The following is a 15,771-nucleotide window of genomic DNA, read 5'->3' on the forward strand; positions in this document are numbered from 1 at the left end:
GGAATGGTGTTGAACGAGGCTAATCCTGACTATTTTTAGTTGATTGGATAATAAGTTTAATTGAGAAATGACGAAAGTGACTATGTTTTTAGTTGATTGGCGAAAGATCTTAGTTAAGGAGTGTTAAATAACATGTAAGGGAATGAACACAGAGAACATGTGGGGAACATGACAAAGAACACAGAAAACATGTAAGAAAAGTTGATGAAAACAGTGAACATGGTAGGAATATGAACTTACAGAGAACATGGAAACATGAAAAGGATAATAGGGAATACAAATAATGAACAATGAACTTGTGAGGAACATAGAGAATATGACAAAGAATGAAGAAAACATGTAAGTGAAGTTGATGAACAAAGTGATCTTGTGAGGAACATGAACTTGTAGAGGAACATGAATATTGACAAAGAACAAAAAATATGGAAGACAGCATGAATATTGAGTATAAACGTTGTAAAGAGAACATGTGATGAACATGAAAACATAAAAAATATGTAAGAAAGGCTGATGAATACAGTGAACATATGGGGAAAATAAAAAAACTTAGAAAAATGAAGAAAACTGGTGAAAAACATGAACTGAATGTGCTGTGAACATTTGAAGAACATGGAGTGAACACAGAAAACATGGATGAGAATACGAAAAACACAGTGAATATAGAGAAAATATACAAATACAGTTGGATTATTGAAGGTTTGGATAAGTTGGGAAATGAGAAAGATGAAGGGGGAGGTAAGGGATGAGAAGGTAAGGGGGGTGAAAGGGCGTTGAGGAGATAAGGGCAAAAGGGAGTTGGGGAAGGAAAGGGTGAGGTGCGATTTTTTGACCGTGTGATTATTGCTTACTTGGGTAAACAAAAGGTATTGAAGGTAAGATGTTATATGACCATGTGAATATTACATAGCAGAGTACAAAAAGTGAATTAAAGGCCTTGATGTTTACTTTGATAAACTGGAGAAGGCCTTGATCTGAATTAATTTGATGAACTAAAATCGGTGGACAGGAATTGGAGCTCAGTTAATGTCTTGATTTATTTTATTATGTTAGAAATATAGTGATCTTAAATCTCAGGGGATTTGGTCTGATAATAAAGAACATGTACAAATGAGCTAAGCAGGGAACGAGAGCTAGAGTCCGGTAATTGTTCGGAACTATTTTACTATGTCTGAAAATACCGCAGTTATAAATTTCAAGGAAAGTAGTCTGTTACTAAAGAACTTGTACAAATGAACTATGGTAGGGGACAAAAAAAGCTGGAGCTCAGTAACTGACTTGATTTTATTTACTGTGTCTGAAATACAGCGGGTTTAAATTTCAGGAAAATTGATCTGCTACTAAAGAAATTGTACAAATGAACTACGGTGGAGAACAAGAGCTGGAGCTCGGTAACTAACTTGATCTTATTTATTGTGTCTGAAATACAGGGGGTATAAGTTTCAGGGAAATTAATTAGGTATTAACGAAGATAAGTGAGGGAACAAAGGCTGAGGACAGGAGCTAGAGCATGGTAATTGTTTGGATCGTATTTACTAACTCTGAAATATGAATGTTTAAAATTTCAGGGGGTTTGGACTGTTAGTAATGATGTTATGAGAGGGGGGTTAAAGCGGGAACAGGAGCTGGAGCTTGCTTACTGACTCGGGCTGATTTACTACATCTGAAGTATGACTGTTTAAAATTAGGTTAAAATTGGGCTATTAGTAGCGAAAACGTGGTCTCTAGCAAATTTTGGTCTTCAATCGGACTCTGATTAATTTCGATCATGAATTGGACTCTGATTATTTTTGGGTATGAACCAGGCTCTGAATATTTTCAGGAACAAACTGGACTCTGAGGAATTTTGCTCACAAAGTGGACTCTGAATAATTTAGGTTAACAACAGGACTCTGTTAATTTTTCAGGCTAAAACTGGACTCTGATTATTTTCAGGAATAGACTGGACTCTGATGAATTTTGAGTTTAAACTGATTTCTGACTAATTTTCGGTCTTAAATGCTTATAAAACAAAATGTCATGGCTAAGATGTTTGTTTTCCTTAACAAAACTTCTGTAAACATATTCTCAGAAAATATGCGATTTTGAAAACAGACAAAAAGTGTCCATAGAGTATACCTGGAAATGTTGTGTCTTAAAGGGGATTTTTTCCTAAATTTTTCTATAAGATTTTCCTACTTATTTTCATCATAAGATCTCTTAACAAACTTCTAAAATCTCAGAATTATTTTTCTCATAAGAACTCTTCAATTCCAAATCAGTGACTGGCCAAATTCACCTTGGAACCCTGATGACTCAAACGTGAATTCCCCCCCCCCCCCCCACAAAAAAAAATATTGTTTGAGTCGTCATCCATACTACTGATGAGCACCTCTATGTGAGCACATGTAGGTGAGCACCAGTAGATGAGCACTTCTAGGAGAGCACTTCTAGGTGAACACATGTAGGTGAGCACCTCTAGGTGAGCACATGCAGGTAAGTACATATAGGTGAACACATGTAGGTGGGCACTTCTAGGTGAACACATGTAGGTGAGGATATCTAGGTGAGCACATTTAGGTGAACACATCTAGGTGACACATCTAGGTGAGCACATTTAGGTGAACACATGTAGGTGAGCACTTCTAGGGGAACATATCTAGGTGAGCACATGTAGGTGAGCACATCTAGGTGAGCACATGAAGGTGAGCATATCTAGGTGAACACATGTAGGTGAGCACTTTTAGGTGAACACATGTAGGTGAACACATGTAGGCAAACACATGTAGGTGAGCACATCTAGGTGAACACATGTAGGTGACCACATCTAGGTGAGCACATTTAGGTGAACACATCTAGGTGACCACATCTAGGTGAGCACATTTAGGTGAACACATGTAGGTGAGCACTTCTAGGGGAACACATCTAGGTGAGCACATGTAGGTGAGCACATCTAGGTGAGCACATGTAGGTGAGCACATGAAGGTGAGCATATCTAGGTGAACACATATAGGTGAGCACTTTTAGGTGAACACATGTAGGTGAACACATGTAGGCAAACACATGTAGGTGAGCACATCTAGGTGAGCACATGCAGGTGAGCTCATCAAGGAGAGCACATCTAGGTGAGCACATCTAGGTGAGGACTTCTAGGTGATCACATGTAGGTGAGCATAAGTTAGTCAGCACATCTTGGTTATCTTGAGATGAGATGATTTCGAGGCTTTTTAGTGTCCCCGCGGCCCGGTCCTCGACCAGGCCTCCACCCCCAGGAAGCAGCCCGTGACAGCTGACTAACACCAAGGTACCTATTTTACTGCTAGGTAACAGGGGCATAGGGTGAAAGAAACTCTGCCCATTGTTTCTCGCCGGCGCCTGGGATCGAACCCAGGACCACAAGATCACAAGTCCAGTGTGCTGTCCGCTCGGCCGACCGGCTCCCGGTCGTGGTGGTGAGGTGGTGAGCACACCTAGGTGAACACATGTAGGTGAGCACATGTAGGTGAGCACAAGTAGGTGAGCACATCTAGGTGAACATATGTAAGTGAGAGTAGTAGGGATGACGGCATATGCGCCTCATTGGATTTTGGGAAAAAGAGGATGATATACCTCACCGTTTTCACCGAACTTTGGAAAGAGGACGATATGCCTCACCGTTTTCACCGAATTTTGGAAGAGGACAATATGCCTCACCGTTTTCACCGAACTTTGGAAGAGGACGATATGCCTCACCGGTTTCACCGTACTTTTTCTGGGAAAAAGGGCCGATATGCCTCACCGTTTTCACCGAACTTTTTCTGGGAAAAAAGGGCCGATATGCCTCACCGTTTTCACCGAACTTTTTCTGGGAAAAAGGGCAGATATGCCTCACCGTTTTCACCGAACTTCGGAAAGAGGATGATATGGCACACCGTATTCGCCGAACTTTTTAAGAAAGGGGCCAATTTGGAATTAAAGAGTTCTTATGAGGAAAATAATTTCTGAGATTTTAGAAGTTTGTTAAGAGTTCTTATGAGGAAATTAATTTCATAGAGGTTTGTTAAGAGTTCTTATGAGAGAAAGTTCAGACTTCATACCGAGAATAAACAGATATTTAGGCTGTATATGTTTAAGTAGGATTCTTACTTAGAAACTAGTATACGTCTATATAACTAAACTGAATCATTACCCGGCCATCCCCATCCCCCTTCCCTCCCAACCCCCTGCATCTCCTGCTCCTACCTCACACCCCCTCCCTCCTCCTTACCTCCCGCATCACCTGTGTTTACCTTACACCGCCAGCCAGACGCCGCGGGCAAATCACCTCCGTAATCTTATCTTATCTTATCATTGTGTCGCTCTAATATCTGGACCTCTACCTAATACCTTACCCCCCTTTCCTACTTCATATTGTTCATTCATAATTCCGTACAGCTATTTTAGACATCGTAATGTTTGTTCCTTTACATTAAACTAGTCAGTTTTACACAAATAAACAAAGTCAGTAAGCAGGGTCTAGCTCACGTTCTCCGCCTTAGTTTTACTAATACATCTTCTCTAGTATCCAATCATTTTCTTCGAGATTTAAACATAGCTGTTTCAAACGTATTAAAAAACAATAATTTAGTTAACGAGCTCCAGCTCCTGTCCCCCACCTTAGTTCCCTCTCATATCCTCATTAATACCTAACCAATCCCCATAAAATTTTAAAACAGCTATATTTCGTATGTAGTAAAATAAATCATGTTAGTAAGCAAGTTCTAGCTCCTGTCCTCTCCTTAGTTTATCCCCGTAACTTCTTTACTAACAGTCCAATCCCCCCAAAATTTTAAATATCCATTTTTCAAACGTAGTTCAATACAGTAATTTAGTTACTGAGTTCCAGCTTTTGTCCTCCACCTTAGTTTCCTCGCACATATTCGTTATTAACCCATTAATTTTCATAAAATTTAAACCCGCCATACTTCTAACTGAGTAAGTAAAGATAACACATTTACCAAACTCTAGCTTTTGTCCTCCGCCTTAGCTCTCTCTCTCGTATCTTCGTTAATACCTAATCAAATTCTTTGAAATTTTAACCCCCTGTATTTCAGACACAGTAAATAAGATCAAGTCAGTTACCGAGCTCCAGCTCTTGTCCCCCACTTTAGTTCATTTGTACAAGTTCTTTAGTAACAGACCAATTTTCCCCAAATTTAAAGTATATATACTTCAAAGGTAGTAAATCAAATCAAAACAGTTAACATAATAATAATAATAATAATAATAATAATAATAATAATAATAATAATAATAATAATTTTTATTTAGGTAATGTACATACATAAAGAGATTTTACAAAGTTTGTTGGCTTTATAGATAGAGCTAGTACATACAATGCCTAAAGCCACTATTACGCAAAGTGTTTCGGGCAGGAAAAACATTAATGACTAAAGCTTAAAACTAATGGGTAAAAAGAATAAAATGTGTTGAGTACAAATAAAAATAGAGGTAAAAGAGGGGGGAACATTGTTGAAAAAGCAGCACAAATACAATTACAAATTATTACAGAAAATTACATTCAAACAGCGTTGATTTGAAAAAAAAAAAAAAAAAAAAAAAAAACATACATGGGTTAACAACAGAGGGGTAAGGTAGGTTACAAAGAATTTATTAGGTATAGCTTCGTTTTTAACTTAAACTGGTTGAGAGAGGTACAGTCTTTAACATGGTTGGGAAGGTCATTCCACATTCTGGGCCCCTTGATTTGTAGAGCATTTCTGGTTTGATTAAGTCGTACTCTAGGAATATCAAAACTGTATTTATTTCTGGTGTGGTGCTCATGGGTTCTGTTACAACCTTCTATGAAGCTTTTGAGATCAGGATTGGCATTATAGTTTAGCGTCTTATATATGTATAATACACATGAGAGAATGTGCAGTGACTTAATGTCTAACATATTCAGAGATTTGAGTAGGGGTACCGAGTGATGTCTGGGGCCAGAATTGGATATTGTCCTAATAGCAGCTTTGTGTTGAGTAATTAGAGGACGTAAGTGATTTTGGGTAGTAGAGCCCCAAGCACAAATACCATAGTTGAGATATGGATAGATAAGGGAGTAATAGAGAGTCACCAGGGCAGGGCGTGGTACATATTATCTGATCTTAGAAAGAATGCCCACAGTTTTTGAAACTTTTTTTGACATGTTTAGAATGTGTCCCTGGAAATTCAGCTTGTGGTCAATGAGAATGCCAAGGAATTTGCCATCTAATTTGTTACAAATTTGGGTATTGTTTATTTTGAGATTTATTTGATTAGAGGATTTATTGCCAAACAGAATATAGAAAATTTTGTCAATGTTAAGGGTGAGTTTGTTGGCAGTTAGCCACAGATGGACTTTATTTAGCTCAGTATTTACTGTGGCATTTAGAGCAAGGGGATCAGGACTGAAGTAAATGAAGGTTGTGTCGTCAGCAAATAGAATTGGTTTGAGGTATTGGGAGGCATTTGGAAGGTCATTAATGTAGATGAGAAAGAGGAGAGGGCCAAGTATGCTGCCCTGGGGAACACCAATGTTGATGGGTAGGGTGGGAGAAATTGTATTATTCACAGAAACACATTGGAGCCTGTCAGTAAGGTAGGATTTGAGGTATTGTAGGGAGTGTCCTCTGACACCATAATGATGTAATTTCAGAAGAAGGTTTTGGTGATTGACAGTATCGAAAGCTTTACGCAGGTCCACAAATAACCCAACAGGGAACTCATTTTTATCAAGAGCTGTATGAATCGAGTTAAGCATACTAATAAGTGCATCGTTAGTGCTTTTTTTGGGCCTGAAGCCATATTGGCAAGGGCTAAGTATATTGAGTTTGGCTAGATATGAGTAAAGCTGCTTATAGATTAGTTTTTCAAAAATTTTTGACAAGTTTGGCAGTATTGATATAGGTCTGTAGTTGTTAACATCTGTGAGATCACCACATTTGTGGACAGGCGTTACTCTCGCTTTTTTTAGAATATCTGGAAAGGTTTGGAGTTCAAGTGACTTGTTGAAGAGCAAAGCAATAGCAGGAGCTAAAGATCTGGAGGCTTTTTTGTAGATTAAAGTTGGTATCTCCTCAAGGGCACCAGACTTGGTTTTAAGGGAAAGGATTATCTCATTGACGTCAGTGGAATTAATAGGCTTTAGGTACAGAGACTGTGGATAGTTACCTGTAAGATAGTCCTGAATGTCAGTACTGGAAGATGGCATATCATTAGCAAGGGATGAACGAATGGAAGAGAAGAACCTATTGAACTCAATAGCAGAATCAGAGGCTGAAAGCTGACCATCATTATTAGACAGGAGAGTCGGTTTGTTATTTAAAGACTTCTTTGATCCCAATATTTGTGAAATTGTTCTCCAAGTTTGTTTAATGTTGCTCTTTATTTGGGTAAATTTATCTTCGTAGTATTTAGTTTTGGCTCGTCTAACTATCCTAGATAGCAATAATGAGTAATTCTTTGAGAATTCTTTGGAGACAATTCCTAACCTATACTTCTTCTCAAGGTCATGTTTTTTATTAATAGATTTAAGTATTCCCTTTGTAAGCCAGGGATTGTTAAGCCTTTTGGTTGTGACTTGTTTTGTAAGCATAGGACAGTGGGTATTATAAAGGCTAAGAGTTTTTTGAAGAAAAGATTGAACTGCTAGGTTTATGTCCTCTATGTTACCTAACTCGGACTCCCAGTTGACATTATCAGTAGCAGTTATAAAATTGTCTATAGCAGTTTCATTGTGTTGTCTAAAACGTATCTCTCTTGACTCAAGAGGTGGTTTGCTAATGTTAGTTAAGAGAAATGTGGGGTAATGGTCTGTAGTGCTATCGATGATTATACCTGAAGTAAGCGGAGAGGTTATGTTTGTCCAGATGTGATCTAGAGTCGTGGCAGTGCTATCAGTGATTCTAGTAGGTCTAGTGATTAAGGGTATGAGGAAGCAGGAATTCATACAGTTGAGGAAGCTAACAGCAGTAGGGTGTTCTGGCTCGCAGAGGTCAATATTAAAGTCCCCTGCGATAATTAGGTGGTTTTTGTTCAGCCTGTTATCAAGTATTAGATTTCTAAGGTTTGAGTTGAATTCGGACACATCAGTGTTAGGAATTCTATAAACTGCACCCACAGACAGGACAGACTCGGCACCCTTGACTCTGAAGCTGACGAAGATATACTCCCCATAGCAGTCTCTAGTTCTAATTTCTTTTAAGCATGTTAGTTCTTGGTGGTAGTAAAGAGCAGTGCCACCACCTCTCTGAATTTGACGACAGTTGTGAATTGCTGAGTAGTTAGGCATGTTAAAGAGTTGAGTAGTATCCTCTTTCAACCATGTTTCAGTAAGTATAATAAAAGAGAATTTGTTGTCAATAGCTTCAATCAAGGCACTAACATCATCGAAGTGTTTACCTAGGGATCTAACGTTCAAATTGATTACAGAGATATTGTGATTATGAGTTAATACATTGTTTACATCATGTGCTGCAAAATATCTGCAATTTAGATCATTAAAGTGAATATTGTCATAGATAGTGGATAAGAGGTTAAGTTCTGGGTCTATACTTGACTGCATAAAAAAAGCTGATTGCAGGAAAAACAAGGAAAGAAAGGCAAATTACTAGGTAGAAATAAGCAATAAAATAGGGGAAAAAAATGTACACAATACTGTACAAAACAAACACAAAAGGGGCTTACAGGGGTACAATGGAGTAAGGGAGTATGGCTAGGCTAGGCAACCTAGGTAATAAATGAGATTAAAGAAAAAACATATAAACATGGACTATACAAAACACAAGATATAGATATACAAAACAAAAATATAAACAAGAGTAAGCAATACAAAAACAAATTGAGCAAAAATGAAAAATGAGGTAGATTGCTTACAAGTATTCTCAGATACACTGTAAGTAACAATAGATAGATAATATATATCAATATAGATAAGAATGTCACGATACAATAAGATAAGCAATTACAGGAACAGATGAAAACAAATCTGCTGTAAAATAGAAAGTAATTATAGCAAAACACAACAATATAATAATATAACAATACAATAAGAGCTTACAAAGTATTGAGTCTGCTAAATTAGAGAATAATTATGGCAAAACACAACAATAAATGCAAGTAAACAAAAGAATTGAAACAATTAGAGGTAGAATTAAGGTCACTAGATAGCCATGGAGGATACACAAGTTTTGTGGAGAGAACAAAAAATCAGTAGAGACTGTCAAGATGAATATATAAAAAAATTTGACAAATGATAATTGTAAAGTAAAATAATCTTAAAGATAATAAATTTTATTAAGCTTAGTTTTAACTTATAATTAGTATGAACTTAATTAAAAGAACAAAAATGAGATCAATAATTGATTTCAATAAATGACATAGATCAATACAAATAATTTAAAATATAAATGGAAAAGGGTAAGATTAGATTTAAGAGTAAAATTTTACAATGAAACTGAGGTAGATGCTTGCATAAGTGCATGGAGACTTGATGGATTATTTAGGAAATTATATGAATGAGAGAACATTAGGTAAATGGTAAGGCAGAGACAGCACCTTAGACAAAGTTAGATTAAGTTAGGTAAGGCTCAGGCACTGAAAGAGTTATTTTAAGTACTGGCATTGGTCGGGTTCAGGTTTTCAGATATACCACAATCACTTAAGAAGGCCAAACAAGCTCCAGCTCTCGTTCCCCACCTTAGTTCTCTCTCGTATCTTTGTAAATAACCAAAAAAAATTCCTGAAATTTTAAACATAGTTGTTTCACACGTAGTAAATAAAAGCCGGTTCAGTTACCGAGTTTTCAACTCTTGTTCCCTGCTTAGCTCATTTGTACAAGTTCTTTATTATCTGACTAAATCACCTGAGATTTAAGATCTTAGATCATCAAACATAATTATTTCCAATCAAGTCCCTCTCCAGCCTAACTCTTTATCAGAGTAATCATCTAACCCCAACCTTCGTAATTATCTTTTCACCCCCTCCCACCTTCCTCCATCTCATCCAAGTCTCATAAATTTAAATGTAGCTGTTAATTTGCTTTCTTTCCCCGTTTATAGCATTTTCTCTGTAAGTTCAGATCAGTACTTAGTCTTACATATTCTCTAGTTCTTTCCATAAGACTTAAACTATTACCATGTATCCTATCATATTTTAGCATGACTCATATGAAAATATACCCAACTTCGTCCTTCCATTACATGTTCTTGCATGTTCGCCTTGCATCTCACTACACTTTCTTACTTACATGTTCTTGCATGTGTTCCGCACATCTCAGTACCGACGCTTACAATCTCTCTCAATCCTTTACACGTTCGCACATGTTCTCAGCCTAACGTTTACAATTTTCTTCAATTCCTCCATTACATGTTCTTACCCGTTTATTACAGTCCCTTACATGTTCTCTGTACAACTTCTATACTCAGTATTCATGTTCACTGTATTCATTAACTTTTCTTAAATGTTTCCTATGTTCTTTGCCATTTTCCCCATATGTTCTCTATGTTCGCCATATTCTTTAAAAATCAAATGTACCAAAACATTCTTTTCTTAACGTTCCTTAATTAAAATCATTCGTCAATCAACTAAAAACATAGTCACTTTCGTCATTTCTCAACTAAACTTATTATCCAATCAACTAAAAATAGTCAGGATTAGCCTCGTTCAACACCGTTCTTAACTAAAATGACCTTTCTTTTAGCTAAAAATAGTCAAAAGAATGTTTCCAACACTGTTCATAACTAACTTTACCCATCGTCAATCAACTAAAATTAATCACTTGCATCATTTCTTAACTGAACTTATTCCCTAGTCAACTGAAAATAACCATGTTCATCATGTTTCATTGTCATTTCTTATCTAAAATTATCCGCCAATCAACAGAAAAAGCCATGTTCATCATGTTTTTGTTTTTTTTGTTTTAACTAAAAGTATTCATCAGTCAACTAAAAAATAGTTACTTTCATCATGTTTCCCTGTCATTTCTTAACTGAAATATCACTTCTCTCAACTGAAAATAGTCAAATGTAGCCTCTTTCTAACACTGTTCTTAACTAAAGTAACCTTTCACTTCGCTAAAAAATAGTCAAGGAAACTTCTTTCAGCACTTTCACATCAGTCATGATGTTTCGCCAAGTAAGAAAAAATAGCCAAAGATATCTATCATCGCTGTTCTTAACTGACATTTATACTATGTGGAGCACTAAAATAGTCACTATCATCATATTTTTCATGTCTTTCCTCAACTAAAAATAGTCAAATGTAACTTCTTTCAGCACTTTCGTAAGTAACAGTATACTTCATGGAATAAGAAAAATAGTCAAAGACAATCTTCGAGACATCAAGGACACTCTTTGAGATATCAAAGACACTCTCAAACACTCCAAAAATTTACTTGCGTCTTCAAAGTTATTCTCAGAGTCATCAAAAAGTTCATCTCAATCATCAAATGTTATTCTCTAAGTAACCTTTCTTTCATCAGAGAAACTTTCTAAGACATCTTCGTTCATTAAAGTTATTCTCAGAGACATCTAAAGTTATTATCTAAGACATAAAAGTTATTTTCAGAGCTAATAAAAGTTATTCTCGAAGTCATCAAAAAGGTATTTTCACATACTCAAAAGTTAATCTCGGCCATCAAAGTTGTTCTGTAAGATATCTTCGAGACATCAAAGTTACTCTTTAATACATCAATGACACAATCAAAATACTTCTCATGTTCACAAAAGTTAATCTCAGAGCTATCAAAAGTTATTCTCAGACATCTTCATCCATAAAAGTTATTCTCAGAGACATCTAAGTTATTCTCAGAGACATCAAAGTTATTCTCTAAGACATCAGAGTCATCAAAAGTTATTCCCGGAGCTACCAAAAGTTATTCTCAGAGTCATCTAAAGTTATTATCTAAGGCAAAAGTTATTCTCTATGTTATCAAAAGTTATTCTCTATGTTATCAAAAGTTATTCTCAGAGTCATCAAAGGTATTCTCAGAGTCATCAAAGATATTCTCAGAATCATCAAAGGTATTCTCAAAGTCCTGAATGGTGTGCTCTAACTCACTTTCGTTCATTAAAGTTATTCTCTAAGTCATCAAAAGTTGTTCTCTAAGATGTCAAAGTCTTTCTCAGTGTCATCAAAAGTAACTAACTCTAAGAAATCAAAGTTATTCTCAGTGTCATCAAAGGTATCTCAGAGTCATCAATGTTATTCTCAGAGCTAACAAAAGTTAATCTCAGTCATCATTGTTGTTCTCTAAGACATCTTCAGTCATAAAATTTCTCTCCAAAATATAACTAGTTCAACTTTTCATATCAAACTTGCATTTCTGTTAAAATATATTTTTCTTAGTCACTTTACCTTAAAACTGTTCTCTGAACAACACTGCATAAACATACCTAACCTATCCTCCCCACCTAATGTTACTTACCTAACTTACATAACCTAACCTAACCTACGTTACCTAACCTACCTATCCTAACGTGATTAACCTAACCTAACTTACGTAACCTAACCTAACCTAACCTAACTTACCTAACCTAACCTACATTACCTAACTTACCTATCCTAACTTAACATAAATTACCTCCCTTAACCTAACTTACCCTAATCTACCTATCCTAACTTAACTAGCCTAACCTAACCTAACTTAACTTGCATAACCTAACCTAACCTAACTTAACTTGCATAACCTAACCTAACTGATCCTAACCTAACTTACCTAACCTATCCTAACTTACCTTACCTAACCTAACTTACATTACCTTACCTATCTTAACTCACCTTACCTAACCTAACCTAACTTACCTTACCCAACTTACCTATCCTAACTAACATAACCTAACCTAACTTACCTATGCTAACTTAACTAACATAATCTAACCTAACTTAACCTAAAGTAACCCAACCTAATCTAACTTAACCTAACCTAACTTACCTAACCTAACTTACCTGTCCTAACTTAACTAACCTAACCTAACTTGCTTAACCTAACCTAACTTAACCTAAAATAACCCAACCTAACCTAACCTAACTTAACCTAAAATAACCCAACCTAACCTAACTTAACCTAAAATAACCCAACCTAACCTAACTTAACCTAGCCTAACTTAACTAACCTAACCTTACCTTACTTAACTAACCTATCCCTACCTAAATTAACTTGCATAACCTAACTTAATGTAACCTAACTTAACCTAACCTAACTTAAAGTAAAATACCTAACTTAACCTAACTTATGTAACCTAACTTACCCAAACTGACATAGCTAACTTAACTAGGGTGTCACCCAACCAGACACCACCTAACTTACATAAATATTCCTGCTTGTCTTTTGTGTGTTTCGTCAATCAATATCTCATATTCATTTGTTCGTTTCAATGGTTATTTTCTCAAATGGTCATTTAAGCATTTCAAGTGCTATTTGTTAAAGATTGGGTATTTAAGCATTTCAAAGGATTTTTGTCATATATGGACATTTACTCGTTTCAAGGGTTAATTTCTCAAATGGTCATTTTTGCATTCAAGTGCTATTTGTTAAAGATTGGGTATTAAAGCATTTCAAAGGATTGTTGTTATATATGGGCATTTACTCGTTTCAAGGGTTAATTTCTCAAATGGTCATTTTTGCATTTCAAGGGTTATTTGTTAAAGTTCATCAAGTTGCTCAAAGGTTGTATTTATTAGGTTTTTCTCATATGTTCTTATTCTTCCACCCTTTAACCTAACCTTTTGTGATCTTAGCGTATTTATTAGGTTTTTATCAGATGTTCCAATTCTTCCCCCCCCTTAACCTAATCTCTTTAATCTTAGTGTATTCATTATGTTGGTTATCATTTGTTCTTATTCCCCACTTTTTAACCTAAACTTTTAGATGTAGTTTATTTGTTTATTGTGTTTTATGTATGTGTTGAATCTATTATCCTGATCCTAACCTTTCAGATGTAGTTTTGTTTCTCCTTTTTGTATATTTTACCCAAACCCACCATCCCACTTAACCTTCTTTTATTTTGTTTCTCCTACTCCTTCTATCCCCCTTTTTCTCTCTATCATCCTCCTTCTATACCCCTTTTTCTCTATCTTCATCCTTGTAACCCCCTTTTTTCTCCCTCTCTCCCATATTCTCTCTCTTCCTCCCCCTCTCTCTTCCTCCCCCCTCTCTCTTCCTCCCCCTCTCTCTTCCTCCCCCCTCTCTCTTCCTCCCCCTCTCACTTCCTCCCCCTCTCTCTTCCTCCCCCTCTCTCTCACTCATTTGCTCCAATGCTCTTATTTTTCTCAAATTCAAGTCTCAGTAGATCTGATTCTTTACTACTGTAATTATATTATTACTAAGATAAAGAATGAACTTATATGTGAAAACAAAGTGAAAGAAGGAAGGAAGGAAGGTTAAATGGGATGGTGGGTTTGGGTAAAATATACAAAAAGGAGAAACAAAACTACATCTGAAAGGTTATCTTGAGATGATTTCGGGGCTTTAGTGTCCCCGCGGCCCGGTCCTTGACCAGGCCTCCACCCCCAGGAAGCAGCCCGTGACAGCTGACTAACTCCCAGGTACCTATTTACTGCTAGGTAACAGGGGCATTCAGGGTGAAAGAAACTTTGCCCATTTGTTTCTGCCTCGTGTGGGAATCGAACCCGCGCCACAGAATTACGAGTCCTGCGCGCTATCCACCAGGCTACGAGGCCCCGATCATATCTTAGGTTACCGAGGTTAGGATAAGGATAATATATTCAACAAATACGTCAAACACAATAAACAAATAAACTACATATGAAAGGTTAGGTTAAGGGGTTGGGGAATAAGAACAAATGATAACCAACATAATGATAACACTAAGATTAAAGAGGTTAGGTTAAGGGGGGGAAAGAATAAGACAATTATTACAAGCATAATAAATACAACTTATGAGCAACTTGGTGAACTTTAACAAATAACCCTTGAAATGCAAAAATGACCATTTGAGAAATTAACCCTTGAAACGAATAAATGCCCATATATAACAAAAATCCTTTGAAATGCTTAAACCCCCAAACTTTAACAAATAACCCTTGAAATGCAAAAATGACCATTTGAGAAATTAACCCTTGAAACGAGTAAATGAATATGAGACATTGATTGACAAAACACAAAAGACAAGCAGGAATAATTATGTAGGTTAGGTCATGTCTGGTTGGGTAAGTTGGACTAGGTAAGTTAGGTTATGTCAGTTTGGGTAAGTTAGGTTATGTATGTTAGGCTAAGTTAGGTAATTTACTTTAAGTTAGGATAGGTTGGGATTAGTTAGGATAGGTAAGTTAGGTTATGTAAGATAGGATAGGTAAGTTAGGTTAAGTTAGGTTAGGTTAGGTAAGGTCAGGTTAGTTAAGTTAGGATAGATATGTTAGGTTAGGTTATGTAAACTAGGTTAGGTAAGTTAGGGTAGGTAAGCTAGGTTAGGTAAGTTAGGTTAGGATAGGTAAGTTAGGTTAGGTTAAGATAGGTTAGGTAAGTTAGGGTAGGTAAGCTAGGTTAGGTTAGTTAGGTTAGGTAAGCTAGGTTAGGTAAATTAGGTTAGGTAAGTTAGGTTAGGTTAAGATAGGTTAGGTAAGTTAGGTAAGTTAAGTTAGGTTAGGTTAGGTTAGTTAAGTTAGGATAGGTAAGTTAGGTTAGGTTAGGTTAGGTAAGTTAGGTTAGGTTAGCTTAGTTAAGTTAGGATAGGTAAGTTAGGTTAGGTAAGTTAGGTGGTTAGGGTTAGTTAGGTTAGGTTATGTAAGTTAGGTTAGGTTTAGGAACGTTATGTTAACTAAGTAACATAGGGTGGGGAG

This window comes from Procambarus clarkii, chromosome 1 (assembly GCF_040958095.1).
Source record: "Procambarus clarkii isolate CNS0578487 chromosome 1, FALCON_Pclarkii_2.0, whole genome shotgun sequence".
Lineage (NCBI taxonomy): Eukaryota > Metazoa > Arthropoda > Malacostraca > Decapoda > Cambaridae > Procambarus > Procambarus clarkii.